Below are 19,611 nucleotides of genomic sequence, written 5' to 3' on the forward strand. Positions count from 1 at the left end.
CTGAATACTCTCGTTAACGTTAAATGATTTCAAGGGTGGAGTGAAATAAACAATAGCGCGGTTTCTAGCGCGGCACCACTGTAATTGAGGATTTTAGAAATAAATTATAAACTTCTGAGACGACAGGGGGGAGGCAAGATGCGAAGCACGAATGCGTGGATATGGAAACAATGGGAATGAAGAATAGAGATGGGCGTGTTCAAGAATACGTTAACTGGAAAGGAAAGATAAACGATGAAAGTGCAATATTTAGAGAATTAGAAGTAGAAATGTGGTTAGGCTATTCCCAAAAAGTTTCGAAACCATTAATACAATGCATATCATAAATATTTTAAACTGTAGAAGCGTAATTATTATATTTCTGACTAAAATTACGAACTTTTGAAATAATTTTGTTTCCCGTCAGAATATTACTGAGTTTCATTATTGAAACTGAATCCGTAATAAAAGGTGTAAAATTGTATGAAAAAGTTTGAAAGTAACTTTTTTGAATATTATGGACCTATAACCTATAACCATCCTCTGCTTTATACGAGAATTTAATTACACTGGGGTTTGCGTCCCATGAGCCTGGTTTATGTTTTACCCTGTTTAACTAATCAATATTGACGTCGAAATGTTGATGTACGTCCTTTCCCGCCATCGCAACCAGAAGATTGCTACCAAACTACCGGTATACGTCGTTTAATAATAAAACGAATACCTAGATTTTTAATAAGCAAAGAGGAACCTCGTTTGAAATCCAAACATTTTCCAAAGATAAAGAACTGTTCCTTAAAATCGTTACTAAAACAGGAATTATCGTTAATGGAAGTTAGAATAAGACGTGCAGGTGTCGTATCTACGAATAATATTTTATCGAAAAAATGCAAAGAGACAGCAAATTTTACATATACGCATTTGAATATATATTATGAATGTTCAAAGCGCGAGCATCTAACAAGGGAATATTGCGAACTGTCAGACGCGAAATTTTATGAAAATGCAACGTAAATGTTCGTTGGACCAATCTAAAAAATAGTCCGTGTTTCAGGGCTGCTACATTTTTAAAGAAATATCTAAGATAGAAACCACCCTTTGTATTAAAGCCACCCATTCTATATGTACTTAAATCTATATATAAAGATACTGAAAAATGTTTGATATTAAAATTGATATATTTCTGGTGCCCTATAAGTTAACGAGAAATTTTTCTTTTGTACATTTAATTTAAAAAATTTGTGTACAAACAGTTTTTCTCTTTATACACTTTTCTTCATCTTCAGAAGTTTGAGTTATATTCGAATAATCGATATCGACAAACAAAAATAATAAGAGCTTGATATAGATGACGTGCGAGTTAAAATCGTCTAAACATTTTAGGATCAAAATTCAACAGAGAAAATTACAGTTTCATTTACATGAAAGGGAAGATTTGCTTTAAGCAGCAGCTGTTTCACTTACATGGTTGAAGAACGCTCGAGTCGCTGTCGGTTCCCAAAATTTCGTGAACTCTATATGGAGATTGAAGCAATATTTTTCTTGAACCAGCGCGGGAAAAACAAAGTGGCGGACCATACGGTCGGATAAGCGACGCCCGGCGTAATAACGCCGAGACGAGACCCAAGAGGTCTCGGAGCCGGAGTTCAGCTTAAAAATGAATTCTATTCACATTTCTAAGTAATCTTTTCGCTTCTCTCTTTGTCCGAGTCTCGTCTAACGGAGCACTATGAATCACTTTCACGGCGAAATTCTGAATTATTAAATTCCGGGGGCGTAATTCCTTTGAAGTAATTAAAACCGTAGCTTTTTCTCGTTTCCTGTCGTTTCACGTCTGAAAAAAGATCAACGAGGAATTCTAACAATGCTCGTCTATTTTTTAATACCGAGTCCCACTTTTGTCACAAAGTTCGCCGCGGTCGCACGGGTCTATGCTCGAAAGAATTCCTTTTTCAGTCAAAGTTACGCGTGCTTATTATCGCGCTGTGTTTTCGTGCATAGTACTCGTTAGGTCGCGACCACATGCTCGAACATATTGTAATCTATAGTTTGACTCGTCGAAGCGAAGCGTAGCAAGAAATTTCAAAAGTATTATAATTAAGTAGTTGATCGAGATGAGAGGGACCAGTTAATGGCATGAAATCTAAAAATATTTAAATTATTACGAAACCACAAGTAGCGATGCTTTAGGATTCATGAACATTGTATTTTGTATTTGACACTTTGAAATATTTAATAATGATACAGAATTGTTTTCATTGCTCTTAAGTCCTATTTTATGCCAAGAAAAAGTCTCATAACTTCGATGTCCAGAGCATACATTATAAAAAACGTAACACAGTGTTAATATATAAAATAATTTTTTCATAATCATAAGGTAACAAATCTAATCAAAAACGTCCTTCCATGTTGCAGTTTGTGATTATTCTTGTTACTTTTAGACAATAAATGAAAATTTGTAGAATTTTGTTGTCATTTACTTTGAATAGAGTCCCCTCTAGTTTCCCACAAGTAACTCTCATATTAATACGATTGCTCAAACGCTTTCTTGCAGGGGTTGTAATATAGAAAATCTAGTATGACGATGTATAAAGTCATGTTCTTAGCCCCTACATGAGAATAGTCATCACAGAACTCCAAATCCTGATACGTAGATGGCTAACTGCGGAGTCAGTCTAGTTTTGGAAGTATGCATCGTCTGGAAATAACGCAGATATCGTTGGATCTGGTACAGGCTCCAGGCGATCCCCCGTTTGTTCTCAGCCCTTGACACTCGAAAAGGACCTCCGAATTACGAACAGACACGTTCCAAATGCTCATTTTGCGATCTCTGCCATCCCTACAGGCGACAATGGTTTTTGTTCCCGCCCCTATTTATGCATAGATAATTTTCCCCTTATCTCGCCGTGGGGTGAGCGATGAAGCGAGGTCAAACATCGGTAATAGACACCGCGTTTGACAATGTACGCAACAACACGTAGTCGCAATTAATGATGATCGATGTTCGTCATGTACCACCGTTTGTACGATATATCCGGTTACCAACCCTATTTTATTATTGTTTGCCACTGCGATCGAATCAACTTTCGCACGACTGCTAACCGAAGATCGCGAATTCACCCTCTGTTGCAAGTATTTCATTTTATCCTTAAAAAATTATAGACCAGATAATTTCATGCTTGTTTATACACTCACGAATTAATATTCACCTGAAATAATTGTTTAGAATTATTATTTCTGCAGAGTGAAAAGAGAAACAGCATATGCATATTACAGTTGCAATATGAAGATCGTTTCAACACGTGGTAGAATAAATAATAAATGTTTTTACTGAAATTCTCAGTGACTGGTTCAATTGAATTTATATTTTGTTTATGTATTAATTTAATGCAGGCAGAATAGACCAATTAGCAAATACGTAGATTGTTTGCAGAAACAACTTCTTGTTAATTAAATGAACAAGAAATTTACCTATAAAAATTTACATAATAACAAAATAGGGTTGATTAACAATATTCAGGACATTAATCATTTGAATATATAATTCATGGTAAAGAGAAATTCAAATTTAAACAACAATTTTCAAGAATTTTACTTCACCTTAATATTAATCTACGCATCGTAAACTCATTTTTCAAGTTAACAGACGCACGTGCAAAAACGATTATATTAATTTGAAGATTCGAGTAAGTTCTACCAATTCTTTGGTGCAACTTAGATATGCATATTTGACCATCGAAGGAAGCAAAGTCTCGCAGGAGAGCTACGAGGCACCGGAGACTATTCAAAAATTCCAACTGCAATTTATTGACCCGTTCCGTGCATACATAATCACGGGGAGAGAAATGTTAGCAATATAGAACTTAGGACCAAGATTCCTGAATTAGAAACTTCACAGAAGTTTGGACATCTACTTGAAACGCGGAATAGAGAAGCAGCCGAAGGAACTTTGTATCTGGTAACTTTGAATAATCTATTAATAAGAGGCCCTGAACTTGTTTCCCCCGTAACGTTATGATTACGATTTTAACATCGTTATTACCGCCGAAGTACAGTATCTCCGTTACCTGTTACAAATATTTCACCCGATTAATTTATCTCGTTTCGCCGCTGTTCGAAAACTCGGTTTGCCTACGCAACAGTTTCTGATAGACTTGCCTCGACGGTTAAGCAGGAGAGTGGTCTTGAATTTTTCAATGCGCCCATCGAAACTTATGTTTGTAGATTACTTGGAAAATGCACTCTCCCCCGGAGGATATGTAGGAGTAGTGTTTTTCGAGACTTTCTGAAGTGTAATTAAAACTTCTCGGCGCTTCAGGCCTCGTACGCTATTTTTTTTTTTATTTTAATTCGTCTGGCGATCGCTGGAGCAAGCAATCAGCGATTCGTTCGTCGTTACTTTATCGTATCGGTAACATCAAATCGAACATAGGTTAAAAGGAAAGTTAGGGTAGCCACAAAAACGAACGACGGTTTACGGAGTCTGATCATGCGCTGAGCTTTACTACTGAAATCTCCGACTACAGCGTTACACGTACGTACACGCAAGTATAAATTACGCGACGCCCATACATCCGTGTTCGAGGCAAAACCACTAACTCCATCGACGTGAATTACACCGTCCATAAATATCGCGGATGATTTGCGAATTTATTTTCAGTTTTATTTACCGATCCCACGCCGGGAAACGCGAACCTCTTCGCGTTTTCATTCAGCACTCGGTTAATTGAAATGAATTTATTCAACACTGGCAGCGAGGCTTGCGTCGAAATCGAATTCTTAGAATTAAGTCGTACAATTGCGTAAAACATCCGTCGAAAGTTGCTCTTTTAAGAAAAATAGAACGCGACGTGGACGTAGTCGATGAAAAGCGTATTTAATTCTATTCAGAAATAAACAGCTTGTTCGCGAGACATTTTCGATTCATATTTTTAATAAAATGAATTGTGAATAATTATTCATAAGAATATTTCAAAATAAATGTTCGTTGTCGTCGACGTTATTCGAAGTTGTCAACGACAGCCTGCTCTACTAAACAATAAAAATAACTAACTTGTTAGAACGGTGACCAGATTATACGAGAACCACGTGTTGTCGTTGCAAAAGTTAACACGCATTGGATTATGAACAAGTAACGCGGTTAACTCCACGATGTCTTAAACTTCGAGGTCAAAGAACGAATGCTCCGGGCGGTTCTTAACTTTCCGCCGAAACTTAGAGGATCGAATTCGATAAACAATGAACTTCGTAACGCGTACGTAAAGTTTCAACGTTCGAGAGTGCGAATGGAAAATATAATACTACGAGGTGCAGCTTTCAAAAAAGTGGTTCCTCACCAAAAAATTAAAAAGATAGATACTTGAAGAAATGTATCTAGTTTATTAAACAATACGAATCATTTTGACCACTTCGGTAGTTCTTGTGATAATAATTTTGAAGTATGTCTTACATAATACGTTGCATTTTAATAATATCCCAAAGCTAATCTTGGAATTTCTAATCGCTTGAATCTGTAAAATTCTGTAATAGATTCAAAGAATATCATTGCAACGCGTGAGAAAAATTCGAACAATGCACTTGAAGGTTTGCAAATATGTTTTCAGAAGTTTATGCTCATATTCCGGAAGTTTGTCGTTATAAAAATACCAGCAGTTATCTAAATGATTGGTTTCTTAATGGGTATCCCTCTTAATGCAATTTATCTCTCTCATTCCGTGCGCGTTGATGGAAAAACTGCTAAATTGCAAATTCCGCGAAGTTCTACGAAAATATATTTCGAGTCAGCGAAATTTCCAGGGAAGAATCGAGTTTGTAAGTACGTTCGACTTTGCAGTTGTTTTATTTGGTATTCGCGGAGTGGTCCCGACGTTCGTTCGAACTTCGACGTTTCGTCGCGCCTGAAACAATTCCAGCCCTGGATCCTGGCAGTTTCTGTAACTTTATAAAATAATATTGATGTTGCATCGTAATGGAGCGTTGCTGGGGTGGCGCATTTTGGAAGATAAATAGATCATGCGACGTTGGAACCGGAGATACATAAGTCTTGAATGTTCTGCGGTAGTTTTCATCGTCCGCGAGGTTTCTGTTTCGAATGTGCTTCCATCATCATCCCCTCCCACCCTTTGGTATAATTTTGAGCTATTGTAGCGTTTGTTCCCTTGTTATTGCGATATTAATGAACTGTTATGCAGAACAAACTGTGAAACCATAAGCAATTGCTACTTGGAACGTGAATTTCAGGGGTAATTGTTCCTATAGTTAAAATATTTATCGCATAATGTTGTTTCTACAAACTCGCGTGCTTTAAAGGCCAGCTGTACACACTTATTAGAGCAATTGTTTACATCAGAAATAATTAGAACTAAACTACAGATAACGGAATCGTATTTGCAATGAATGCAGAGTTAGAACGTCGAAAATAAATTCTCTAACTTACATGAAATATAGTAATTGCAAAAATATTTTTGAGTGTATTTAATATATTGTATTTTAGAATTCATTTATTACGTTCAGAAATCAATTTCGCGGGAGTTTTTATTGTCTCGTCGTTATAGAGTGTTAAATGTACTTAACCTGTTCGCGTTTTAGGATTGTTGAGACGTAACACGAGGGGGTGTCTGCGACTTAAAAGAACGGTTTCCAGACACTTCATTTAACAGGTGTCTGACTCTCGAGACGGTCACCTAGCAAAAACCAGAACAATAGATCCGCTTCGTAGTCATTTCTAGCCATCCCTGCAGGCACTATCGCCCCTCCACTTTCGTACCGTCTCCATTTCTCTTATGTCATCATCCACGACGTTCCATCCACTGACATCGCAATCAATTTCTACCTTAAATGGTATAACTACCTTAATCTTCCGAAAAAGCAGGCTATTCTTTGAGAATTTTTAACGTGAGATTTGTACAACGTCAAAAGTTTACATTTAAATAAACGAATATATATATATTTTAAAGTGTATGTAAAATTTGTGTTAAGAAATATTGAAAAATGATCAACGGACTATTTCCTTAGCTGGCCAATACGAAATCAAACAATTAGTTTCTGTTTCATAAAGAACGTCGCTATAATATGACGAGACCCACAAGGGGTTGAGTTATTTTTGAAATGTTTAATTATAAACGAGTTTAAATTTACAAATTATCTCAGGAGAAATTGCTCCTTTAATTGTTGAATTAAAAATTCTTTCATCGAAGGAGGTTCGATGCTCTACGATCGATGCCCCCACTCTTTCTGATTTGGCGGATCCCTCGAGGGAAATTCTCAGGACCGATGTCCTCGCGCGTTTGTCCTTGCATAAATATCTGCAGCCCATTCGAGGAGGATGGCGACGTTGCAGAAGACTGGCCATGTCTGCGCATGGTCATATCTGCCATTGTCCCGCCATTCTGGCGCCTGACTTGCAAGATGTTCCTGCAGCTAGTAAACACGCTGCTTCATGTTCTACGTTTTATATATATTCACACATATGTTGTTTCATTCAGTAGTCTTCCTGACCTCTCATTCAGTTCAATAACCAAAATTGTAGGTATCTTCTGAGCGACCTGTGAATACACCCCCTACATCCAACTAAATATTTTGTGGTACATAATAGTTGTCTGTAATGTAGTAACAGTTTGACGGGGGAAAAAACATATGCTATTTTTTTACTATTACCATGTATTTGTTAGCCTCAGGTGAATCTAACAGGTTTGTGGTACATACCAGTAATCTACTGTCTTCAATAAACTAGCTTTAAATCATCACTTTTGTATGTGATTTTTTAATGAATAATGAATGTATGATAAGAAATTAAAGTTAAACTAGTTTTTAAAGAACATGGAGATATGTTTCGAAAATTATTTTCATCCTTTTATCGATGGTGAATTCATGATTACAGTAATTGCAGTCAGATTGGATATAGATAGAAGAGCTTAAGGATTTAAAGCAGGAAAAGTATCCTTTTCAAAGAAAATGACAGTGGAAATGTCTATGCAAACTGTAAAAATTAGCAATAAATGTTGTTTCTCCATATTTGCACTTTTTTATATCAGAAAAATAGCAAATAATAATAGTGTGTAATAAAGTTGTAGATCCTAATTTTAATCCCAATTTTAGTCCCAAATGTAGATTCTAAATTTAATAAGATCCTAATCATTCGCCTTGTCGAGGTGTAGATAAATACACCAAAATGGAAAGAAATATTTCTCAGACACACATCCTTTGTCATGCATTTTACGCGTATAGTTACACTTTTCTCTACAATTTTGTACATGCTCCGTTCCAATGTCTGTATTTACTTACGTATCGCGTTCGATATATTCGGAAGACGCGTGACGTTGGCACGTAATATCGTTACAATACGTTGTACGTGTCAGTGATCATGCGCGACCGGTATGCAATTCAATATTCTTACAACGGAAAGCGAAGCAGAAACGACCACGGTGTCGACTTCGCGTCGTTGCACGTAAATATGTCCTTGGCCCTTTGGGATACGAACGTGGATTATACGACGGAGCAAACCATTATGTCTGGGCTTCGGCTTGTATTGACTCTGGCCGAACCGAGAAAGTCCTTTGAGCCTCCTCCTTTGACTTTAAGCGGTTCGAAAAACTTTTATTAAAGACCACGGCGAAGACGAACGCTTCCTTTTTACCAGCCCCCATTCGCCTTAAGAGCGAAATAAGGATCCAGGAGGTGATCAAAGGTTTTCGCTGATGGCCGTTAAAAGGAACCTCAATTCTACGAGATGAACGCTTCCATTGGCCTTGGGGTTCTTGCATACAATCACGACGGGGCTCGTAGGTGTCTGGACCGAGGAAATACTCTATCGTTTGTTCCGCTTTTTGGTGAATACTTTGCTCAGTTTGTACAGGGCGAGCCATTGAAAAATTGTTTGAACAACGCATCGCACAGTACAAGTCTTTTATTATTTTGCTGTGTTGCAGATACGTGAAAGTCACTTTGGTTGTTTCAAATGGAATGTGCAATGTTTTTCTTTTATTATTACGCCACAAAATTTGCGATCATTTCATGAACAGTATACTGGTGAATACATGGGTTGAGATATTAAATAATAAGGGTGAAAAAAACGCAATGCTAGACTGGCTCTAATTAAAATATGTTGGTTTAACAATCGATACTGATATAGTCCTCCATGGAAGGTGATAATTACCAAACTTCTGTAAGCGAAGAATTCATCAGATGTCTGACTGATCCCAAAATCCAGTGACGAAGTGTTTGTGAACACAGTTAGTATAGGCGAAGTTAATATTAAGTAATTCAATATTAGTTTCACAGCAGAAGCGGACGTGGCGAGTGAACACAACGATGGAATTTGATAACGGTGAAAAGCTACGTGATACAATCCTCGCCCATGCGAGAAAAACTCTGCGAGAACGAAACGTTTCTACGCGGGAAAAATGTCCAAACTGAAATCAATCATCGCGCGGTACGTTTCAAAGGCTCGGAAAAAGGCTCGAAGAAACTAGCAACTACAACGCGAAACGCAAACTACTAAATCGGGTAAGAAACGCGAGAAATACCGCTGCTCTTCTTGCTGCTGTTAACCAGAATTCGTATATTATGGCAAATATGTCGGGGCTTTAAAATTAGTCAAAGTTTGAAGAAATAACGAAACAAACTTTAAAAGATGTTTTTACAAAATTATTCATTCATGAGACTATATTTGAATCTGAGACCAAAATTTGTAACTGATACTAATTCTTTTATTGCACGAACATAGCTACAGAATTTTTACAAGTTTTTATACTTACTTCTTTCAAAATAAGCTCATTATCTAAAATTAGAGTTGCAGTTATTCCAGATATATCAATCTACCAAATTTCTGAAGCTTTCGTTGTAAAACAATATATTCACAATTCCTAAACCCGTGATCCCACGATTCCCAGTTATTTTTCATTTTACTTGTAAAAATATCAACGTTCATCAATTTATAATTCAAAGCAGCGACGCGTTTTCGATGGTTAAATACAGACAATCTCTGCTTTCCATTCCGAAAGATGTAAACGTCTGTTTACGTTCCCTGGTATTCGCGGACGATAACGGCGGTCTTCTTTCCCCGACCGTTTCAGGGTAGACCGTAATTACACCGGGAAAAGAATTTTTTATTACCTCGAGCAGCATACTTTTCCTCGCTAAACCGATGCTGTCGGTCGCCTTGGATAAAGAAAGAAAAAAAAAAGGAAAGAAGACGCAAATAACCAGCGAACCGTTACTTTTGCACGAGTCATAAAGGCGGCCGCTAACTATTTAATTTCATTCTTCCGCGACCCTTGTTAAATTTTCATACGCGACGTCACGCACGGGGATGTTTCGCGAGCTGCATAAACGAGTTTCATAAAGGAACCGGCCCTGAGAAAATTGCGACACATTACGTAGTCTCTTTCAGTCGACCAGCCTCCCCCCTCCCCCCACTGTCACTGCTTGTATATATTTTTTTTTCATGTCGTTGCTCGCGAGAGTGGATCGCGTACTTCTTGAAAATGGTTTTCGGGGTTCAAACGGAATCTGCTACGAGCGCGTTATTTGGTACGCTTCGAAGTAATGTCACAGATCCATAAAAATCATCAAATTCCCTTTTAGTGGCTGCAGCTGCGAGTAAAATGAAATCTTCGTCTATCTCGTTTGAGTGGAGTGGAGAAAATATTTTGAAATTTCCGGAACAATCGTCGAAATAATTTACTACTATATGTTTGCTTCAAATATTTAAATTTGTATGAACAGTTCTTAATAAATCGTAAAGAAAACAATAATGAACTAGTTTTATTTAAATGCAGTTCTTTATCGATGTTTAATCGAGCAGCGCTGGAGGCATAATTGTGTTTTTGATTAATTTTGAGGCTCCTATATACATCGTTGCTTTAACTTTATTATTTTCGATAGTATTGATTATTTGAGCCGAGCAAAATAATACGTTAAACAAAATTTGAATGAAGATACTTTCTTTTTTCACACGTAACTTTTCTTTGCAGAAACCAATAATCGATACTTATTAAATAGTACTTCTTGTTTTCTCTTTCTTTAAAATTATAAAAATCACAATCTTACGAAACGACCACATTACCGAGCTGAAAAAAAGATATACAGCATTTGAGCAATTTTCCAATTAAATAGAATCGAAAATAATTTACCGGGAATTTCATTAATTTCTCGGTTCGATGGTTGGAAATTGTTCCTTCGTTTGAAATCAGTTACCTTGTTAATTTCAACGAGATGGTTGATTCATTCGCGACGCAATCAGCTTATTCATTATTGCAAATAGAACTTTTTGTAGCGATACGATACAAACCAGCGTATTATTAATTCCAAACGTTCCGCGCGTTGAACGAACGTCCGCAACCGCGGTCGAACATATTTTTTGCTCGTCGTATAATAATCCACCGTTAAAAAAACGCGAAACTACACCGTAGATAGTACCGGGCGTGCTAACGTTGAAAAACTTCTGACCGTTTCCGTGGAATAAAAAGCGAAGAAAACGGTCGAATGTTACGTTTTTATTGGAAACACTCGCCCCAACTTTCGGATCATAGTCATTTCGGGTGTTATTGCACGCCAGAGACACACCGTGTCTTCTGATACGCAGCATTTGCTTATGCAAATTGCGTACACTGAATTATCATACTCGTGAACTCATTTATTTGCCGCGTCTTTTCGTAAAGTATGTTGTTGTTTACACGATTAAAGCGACGAAATATTTTGCGAGTAAACAGTACGATCTTCCAAGTCTTGGGTAAATTTCGAAGAGCTATATGCAATTATTGATATTTACGTTTGAAACGTTGAAAATGTTTTTGGACCTTCCAAAGCCGATAAAACATAAATTCAGACTATATTAGTAATTTTGAAGATGTATTAAACATTCGTCACGATTTGACGTTTCTTCACGATTCTATTTAAACTTCTTGAGGATACTTGAAATTTATTTGAAGTCTTTAAATATGATTAGACAAGCACAAATAAGTTTAATATGAATAAAATGGAATTTCTAAAATATGGCCAGGCTAAAATTACACGGGAATATCTATTATTATGTTTAAAAGCAGACACCAGCCTCGACATTTAAGGAACATTTCAAAAACACATTTAAAAAGAACTGAAGTCAATTAAAGTTTAGAAAAACGTCACAATAACTGTAGAATTGTCTTTTCTTATCATTGGCCAAGTCAATATCGATAATTCTATCTACTTATAAGGATATTTTTTCACAAACGTGATGATTTGTCTCAAGAAACGAGGCTTGCAAGATCGAAAGTGCTTCTTTCACATTTTAAACGCAATCAAAAAGAATTATATTTCAAAATACTATTTAAAAACAGACACCAGCCTCGACAGTTCAGGGTCGTGTACAAAATAATATTCCAAGGTTTAGAACACATACGGAGCGTTACGTGTCACTCGCTCTCGCATCGAAAGGTTAATAAAATAACTTCGTTCGGTGGCGTATCAATCGAAACGAAGGAGGCCGAGGTGAGAGAAAAAACCTGAATTCCCCGTTCGTAATAATAGCAATTCAGATCGCAGATACCCAAACGAGGAGGGCCCGTTCCGAATGCCAGACACGATGCGCGCGAGAAAAGGAACATTTCCACGGAGCATTGAAAACCGATACCTCCTCTTATCGTGTTTTCCGTCGGGGGCGGATGTTTCATTCCTCACCCGACCGTTATTATAGCAACTGTATAAAGGCCGTTAGCAACTCGGAGGTTGTGCGTCGGCCATTAATAACTTTGCGGGACGAATAACCGGACGTTGAGAGTGGTCGCGGCCCCGGAAGTGGTTTCCGCGCTCGTCCCTCCCCCTCCCCCGCCGCCTCCTCCTCACCCACGCTGGTCGCGTTTGCCAGCGAAAAAAGATCTCGCATTGTCGCCCGGTTTAATTAATCGTTCTCGATTATCAAACTCGCGACCGAACGTAGTCGCGACTCGTACGCGAATTTTCACGCCTCGCTTTTTCTCGTTTCGGTGTGTTTTGCCCGGCAACGTTTTTATTTTCCAGACAACTGAATTCCCACTGCGCGAAATTCCTGACGTCACGTTTAAACAGAAAATTGAATATAATAACGTCCGAAAGAGAAAATGATCGAAGAACTCCTTATCGTTTCTGTATTGATTTTATAGCATGTTGCAATGATTATTCGTTTTATATGTGCCATTTCGTGAGTTCTTTTATGACGTAAGAAACATTGTTTTGCTGTTTTGTTTTATAATAAGTGATGTATTGCATCTAATATTGTTCAAATCGTCTAAATATTCGCTATTTTGCTAGAAATAAAAGAGTGCAGTATACCATTTAAGAAAATTATTATCCGATATTAACATACCTTTAAATATAGTATACATAGATATTCATTTCTACAATGAGGAAATACACGTGTAAGGTACTACTGTAATCGATATGCATAAACAAATGATATGAAAGGGAAGATAGCTCAGAGATGAGATTGCTAACGTTGTACAAATAGAGTAACCATTCTTGTGTTCAAGAGTTATTTATTTTTTATTAGGTAAATACCCTCGTTAGATCGCGCATTAACCTCTTGGAACGAAACATAAAAAATGTTTCGAACCACCGACTCATGAATGAATTTACAAATGAAACGCAAATGGAACGAATTTGAAATTGTGATCCGTCCATGGCGTTGAGTAATTTTATTCCATGGAAGTCGGCTGTAGTCTGACCCGATACGACCCGAACAGACGGTCCTCTTTCCCCCGCGGGATGCACATTCGTCGCGCATCTTTCTCGGGGAATAAAAATGGATGTCGTCCGTACGACTATAAAATACACGACGTTCGATTGTCATACGTCGTCCATAAATTCGGCTCACGAGCCGCGTCAAATTGTTACACGTCGGGTGGATGACGCTTTTTTCGCCCGCGTAGCGAGACATTTTGTGAAATACGACGCACTCGTTACGTCGCCGCGGACAGGATACGCGCAATCTGCTCGCGGAGCGTGTCGCGCGCATTTACTCGAAATAATGTTGGTCCGAGCATGCGGATTTGCCGGGAGAAAAATTTTCCGTTCCCCCGTGAAACGGACTGTTTATAACGCGCGCCTATGCGTACATCGAATCGTCGAAGCTTAGTCCGATTATTTATCCGGAATTAAATAAACGATCGTCACGTAGTGTTTTCACGGGAACGACCGGCCGGGAACGCGTTAAAGCGACAGATTGCATGGCTTCGATTGAAATTTCGAAAATGCTGGGGACATTACGCCGCTTCGTCATAATTCTTTAAACCTTGTTTACGTGTACGCGCTTTCCGCGTGATCGATGCGTGTTGACGATGCCCGGTGATAATTAATTGCTTTCGCTGAAAATATAGAAAAGACAAACTCGAAAAATATAATTTATAATTTTTCTATTTTCGTCTTTCGTCGAGGAAAATATTTGGGCAAGTTTTATCATCGTGAAATACATTTTTCGTAGAGAGTTATTTCGTTTTGTATATAAACTTCGTTCTCGGTTGATAATTTCTATTTGTTGAAGTTTATTTTTCAATTTATGTGTCAGTATTATCGATGGTACAACTTTTTTCAGCAGCTAAACGCAATTTGGGTTATGAAGGATTAACAATTTCATGTAACTATAATTAATTAATTATTATTCAATATTTTTATAACCATTAGGAGTTGATTATAATGTGATATTTCAAGAAACCTCGTCTTTAAATAAAAATTTAAATTAAGCCATATTATTGCAAATGTATAATTATATAAGATAACTACTCGTATTTCTACTCATATTAAATCGTAATACAGAATTTTTGAACAATGATCAAGATTAGTTGACGTTGATTAATTTATGTGAATATTGAAGTATATAAAAGAGCAGTGGTGTACATTATATTTATTTTTCATATTTTAAGTTTAGTAACGGGAGTTTTCTGGTTGAAATCGATTACATCGATGCAAGTTGTGAAAATGTTGGACGTTTCAATCATTGAAAGCATTGACATTAGAGAGATCGAACTCATTGAACAATCGATGTCAATGGACATTGCTGCTTTGTTCAGAAAGTGAGAAAAAGAGGCAAGTCGAAAGCATAGTACGTGAAAAGAATTAATCTTTTCAGTACGAGCGACGTTGATCAATGATGTAACATTCTTTAGAAGTCAAACCCCTCAAGATTTGTTGCAGATCCGAGTCAACTGGGGAATAGTAGCCCCCGTTGAAAGGGTTCGTCGCACAATCCCTGAACACACACTTGTTGACAATATTTATTCGTATCTCTTTTATTGTCGCGCTGAAAGCTAACGAGCATCATTAATCGACGACGTTAAAAATATTTCACCGTGAACGTGAAAGGTCAGGGATTGTGTTTTCTATTAACTTTATATTTAGCAATCTAGATAAAAATCGATCGAAACGCAGGAATTATTCAAACGGTAATATTATATATAAACCTATTAATATAAGTATATTGAGACCTTAGTTTGGGTCCTCTTTGTTAAAACAGTTAATCTGAAATTTCAAAGAAATTAGATATCTTAGGTTAATGTTTTGATTTTAAAAAACCCAAACTACAGTCGAAATATTTAAATATAATGTTTTATTCAATTATGAAAGATAACGAGGTCGAGGTGAGCTGGATTTAAAATCCAGCTGGCTGAGTTTTACGATCATTAATGCAGAGTAAAAGGTTTTATATTTCTACTTGTATGAGTATTATGAATGGGTTTGGCGAAAATATTCGGATTACCTATACTTGTGCGTTGTATGAATTATTATAAAATCATTATATGGTATAAAAACTCAAATATTCCAGAAGATATATGAATTTTTTATTGGATCATCGAACCAAGAATTATCGATATTAACTCGTGATAACAAATTTTGCAGTTTGAATTTTATAAAACGAACCTCAGCAGAGAATCAGTATCAGTACAATATTCTTTACTAGAAATTGTTTTAAAAAATACGCGAGAGTAAAAAATATTATATCGATATCGAATTTTATTTCGTATGCGAATGTTACAAATAGCGGTTGTTTGCTTTCAATACTGGAGATTCTATTTCATTTCTGGGTAAGGCAAAGTATAAGGGTTATTTACATTGAAAGGGAAAAAGAAACGGAAAAATGTGATAAAATATGTGGAAAAATATGAGACCTCGTGGAGTCTCGTACACCAAGAGTATCTGTCGAGAATCTACGAAAGTAATTTTCACTGTATTACTTTTAAACATGATATTCCGTGGCTCTTTACCTACAGTTTCTGTTTCAATGACCATTTTAGTAAACATCATACAGACTGCATCGAGACGAGTACACAGAAATTTAATAAATTAAAACAATTTTAAAAATGCAAATAACGAAACTTAGGAGTAACTTTTAATTAATATAGCTTTTTAAATGTCTGGTGAAGACAGGTCTCGATACTCATTATATTAAAAAGCTATCATTTTGAAATCCTAAGCTTTTAAAAAATATACTTAATGAAAAGGTCGACCAAACTGGAACTTCGAAGGATCCTCGAAAGTTAGGAGTATCGTCCACAATTTCATGTTTAAAAGTTCGAGAACGTAAAAGTTACGTTAGACGATAAAGAATCCTCCGTGTCTCGTCTAATCAATGCTCGAGGCGTTCCATCCAGGTACGTTTCGATGTTCCTCGAGAAATTGTCAAGCCATATCAAACGTTTTGTAGGGTTAATAAATTTACGTAGTCTCGATTACTCCTGTCGGCGTCGACATAGTTAAACACAGCATCGTAAAATCTAACTATAAAGCACCGATTGGAAAGTTTCGATCGTTCGAAAGTTCTGCCTATCCTAATACTCAGCTGCTTAACGGTACATTAGTTCGAGCACAATTTATTAGAGTGTATGGCGCCAAGGGAATGATCAAAGATTTTATTTCCATAGCCGTTGAATATGATAAATTCCATTTACCGTGCCTCGAATTTTCCAGTTCGTCAAATTTCGAACGAAGGTGAGAATTCGACGGTCCTGTGAGCTAAGGTGTCTTATCGATCCCACGCGAGTGCCAATCGTAGAGTATGGACTGTATTAGACGCGTCGCTGGAGACGTACAAGTACCTCTAGCCGTATTAGATCGTTATAGATTTTCTCGACACCATATCGATCCATTGGCAAAGTTAATACCGATAACTCTATCTATTTACAAGGATGCTTTTTCGCAAACGTGATGGTTTATCTCAAGAAACGAGGCTTGCAAAATCGAAAGTGCTTCTTTCACATTTGAAACACATTCAAAAAGAACTGAAGTCAATTCAAATTGAGAAAATTCACGATAACTGTAGAATTACCCTTTCTTATCATTGGTCAAGTCAATATCGATAATTCTGTCTACTTATAAGAATATTTTTTCACAAATGTGATGATTTACCTCAAAAAACGAAGCTTGCAAGATCGAAAGTGCTTCTTTCACATTTGAAACACATTGAAAAAGAACTGAAGTCAATTAAAATTTAAAAAATTCACGATAACGATAGAATTACTCTTCCTCATCATTTAGAAAATTTTGTTGAGTTTTACTCTGACGGAAATCCAGTCCATCCGGGGTTCGAAGTTCCGATGGAGAATCGGATGGTAGACGCGTTAGGAACTCCGTCGAATTTAGTGACTCGAAAGCGATTATTAGTCGCGTGCCATACCGTCGGTTCGCGAGCCGAATTTATCGACACATAGTCTCCGTGATCACGGCCATTCCAGCCAAGAGTTTATTACACTTTCGACACCTGCTACCCTCCCTCCATCGACGCCCAAGGAAGAGAACGCCGTGCCCCAGGCCTGAAACTTGAATCGTTAAACTTTACGGCATATCTTGCGTATTTACGAGCCGAAGGTTCTTCATCGCCGTCGCCGTCGTGGCAATCCTCCTTCTTCGGGTACCCGTCGGGACGGTATAAAATCCCGAGCTGGTCTACGGCAATGCAGATGACGCACCGCGACTGCAGGAACGCAAGGACCACGCTCGACCTCGTAAATGCGCGCAGAATGTAACAGGAAATCCTACTTCTTCCCTGCGATTCGCGACCAGTCGTTTAACCCGCGACTTTTCGCACGAGAAATATCGGAAATGTACCGGATCGAACGGGGAAACTTTCCGTCTTCCACAAGATGATGTTGATGTAAGCATATAAAACACATGTCTCGTAGACTGCAATTTTTTTCTTATAATTTTAGCAATCAACAAACTCAATTTTATTCATTTTTTGGTAGAAACACTCGCAGAGGAAATAAATTTAATCCTCTTAGTAATTTATATCTCTTCCGTAACAGGGGTAGGTTTGACAGTATGTTTGCGAACGGTTCCTGTAAGAGATATTGATTTCTAAAGTTATGAAACTATAGAAATGGATAATATGTAATATCCATGTAGATTTTCTTAGATTCAACAAATTCAATTTTATTTATTTTTTGGTAGAAACACTCGCGGAGGAAATAAATTTAATCCTCTTAGTAATTTATATCTCTTCTATAACAGGGGTAGGTTTGACAGTATATTTGCAAACGGTTGATTTAAGAGATGCTGATTTCTAAAGTTATGAGATTATAGAAATGAATAATATGTGACGTCCACGAGGATTTTCCTAGGTTAGAAAAAGCTAAATGATGTCTATATTACCGAAGTCAACCTAATTTCCGATACACCGATTCAAAATTCACGCAAACGTGGCAGGAGTAACGAATCCATTGTAGAGGGTAGGAAATTTATGCGAGCTCGATACGTACCACGGAAATCCCCGATTTCGTGGAATTATTTCGTTACAGGCTTGGCAAAGAGTACTTCGACCAAGTGATTTATTAAGATTCGAAGGCGAATAAGGAGATTTATTAGCATTATACTGGTATTGGTAATTATATTCGGCGATCTTCCTTGATCCGATTATATATGCCTCGAGGGAGGGAGCTTTCGAGCTGAATATTAAATTGTACTTTTACGAACATTTACCTATGTATATCGACAAAACACAGTCTACGGTAATATTTATTTACACCTTTATTATACATAATTGAAATAATAAAAATGTGGCAATCACAAAAAAAAACAAATACAAAAGTCTTATAAAACCCGATCTTAATAATCATAAAGCAGTATAATTCACTATTTATTCTGTGTTCTATATTATTAATAGTTACAGATACTTTTACTTGATAGTTTAGCACTCGAACTATCCATAATTATAGTATATTTATTTGTATCAAAGAAATTAAAATGATAAATACATACGTGAAGAAATGCATAATGCAAATAAATGTTTATTCATTCTCTTACCAGTCCAGTAAATATGTAACAATTTTTACTAGAAATTACGAATAGGTCATTTTGACTGCTTTGGTAGTATTAACTATATTTGAAAATATATCTCGAATTTTGTAAACGATAACAAAAATGAATCTCTAGGAACATCGATGCGTTCCAAGTGATCTCTCAAAGAGTGACCAGAATTTAAGAAGCTCGACAATGTCAGAACGCAATCTTTCCCACCGAAACGAGAAGGAATCACTTCCCATGCCCGATTACTCTTGCATGCGGGTACTCGAGATCGAAATGAAAAACGTCAGCGATAAATCATTGCACCGTGTCGAGGAGTGATCGATTATCGTAGCAGCCGGCGATTAATTGTCACGGGAATTAATGGTTCCTGGCGCGGCGTTGCAG

The 19,611-nt window shown here is 37.0% G+C and overlaps 1 protein-coding gene across 2 annotated transcripts in view; it reads right to left on the minus strand.

Annotated features, from left to right (window-relative positions):
• LOC143342774 (dipeptidase 1) overlaps window positions 1-19,611 on the minus strand; it is a 185,205-nt gene that overhangs the window by 113,562 nt on the left and 52,032 nt on the right. The window lies entirely within an intron of this gene.

The sequence above is a fragment of the Colletes latitarsis genome, chromosome 6 (assembly GCF_051014445.1).
Source record: "Colletes latitarsis isolate SP2378_abdomen chromosome 6, iyColLati1, whole genome shotgun sequence".
Classification (NCBI taxonomy): domain Eukaryota; kingdom Metazoa; phylum Arthropoda; class Insecta; order Hymenoptera; family Colletidae; genus Colletes; species Colletes latitarsis.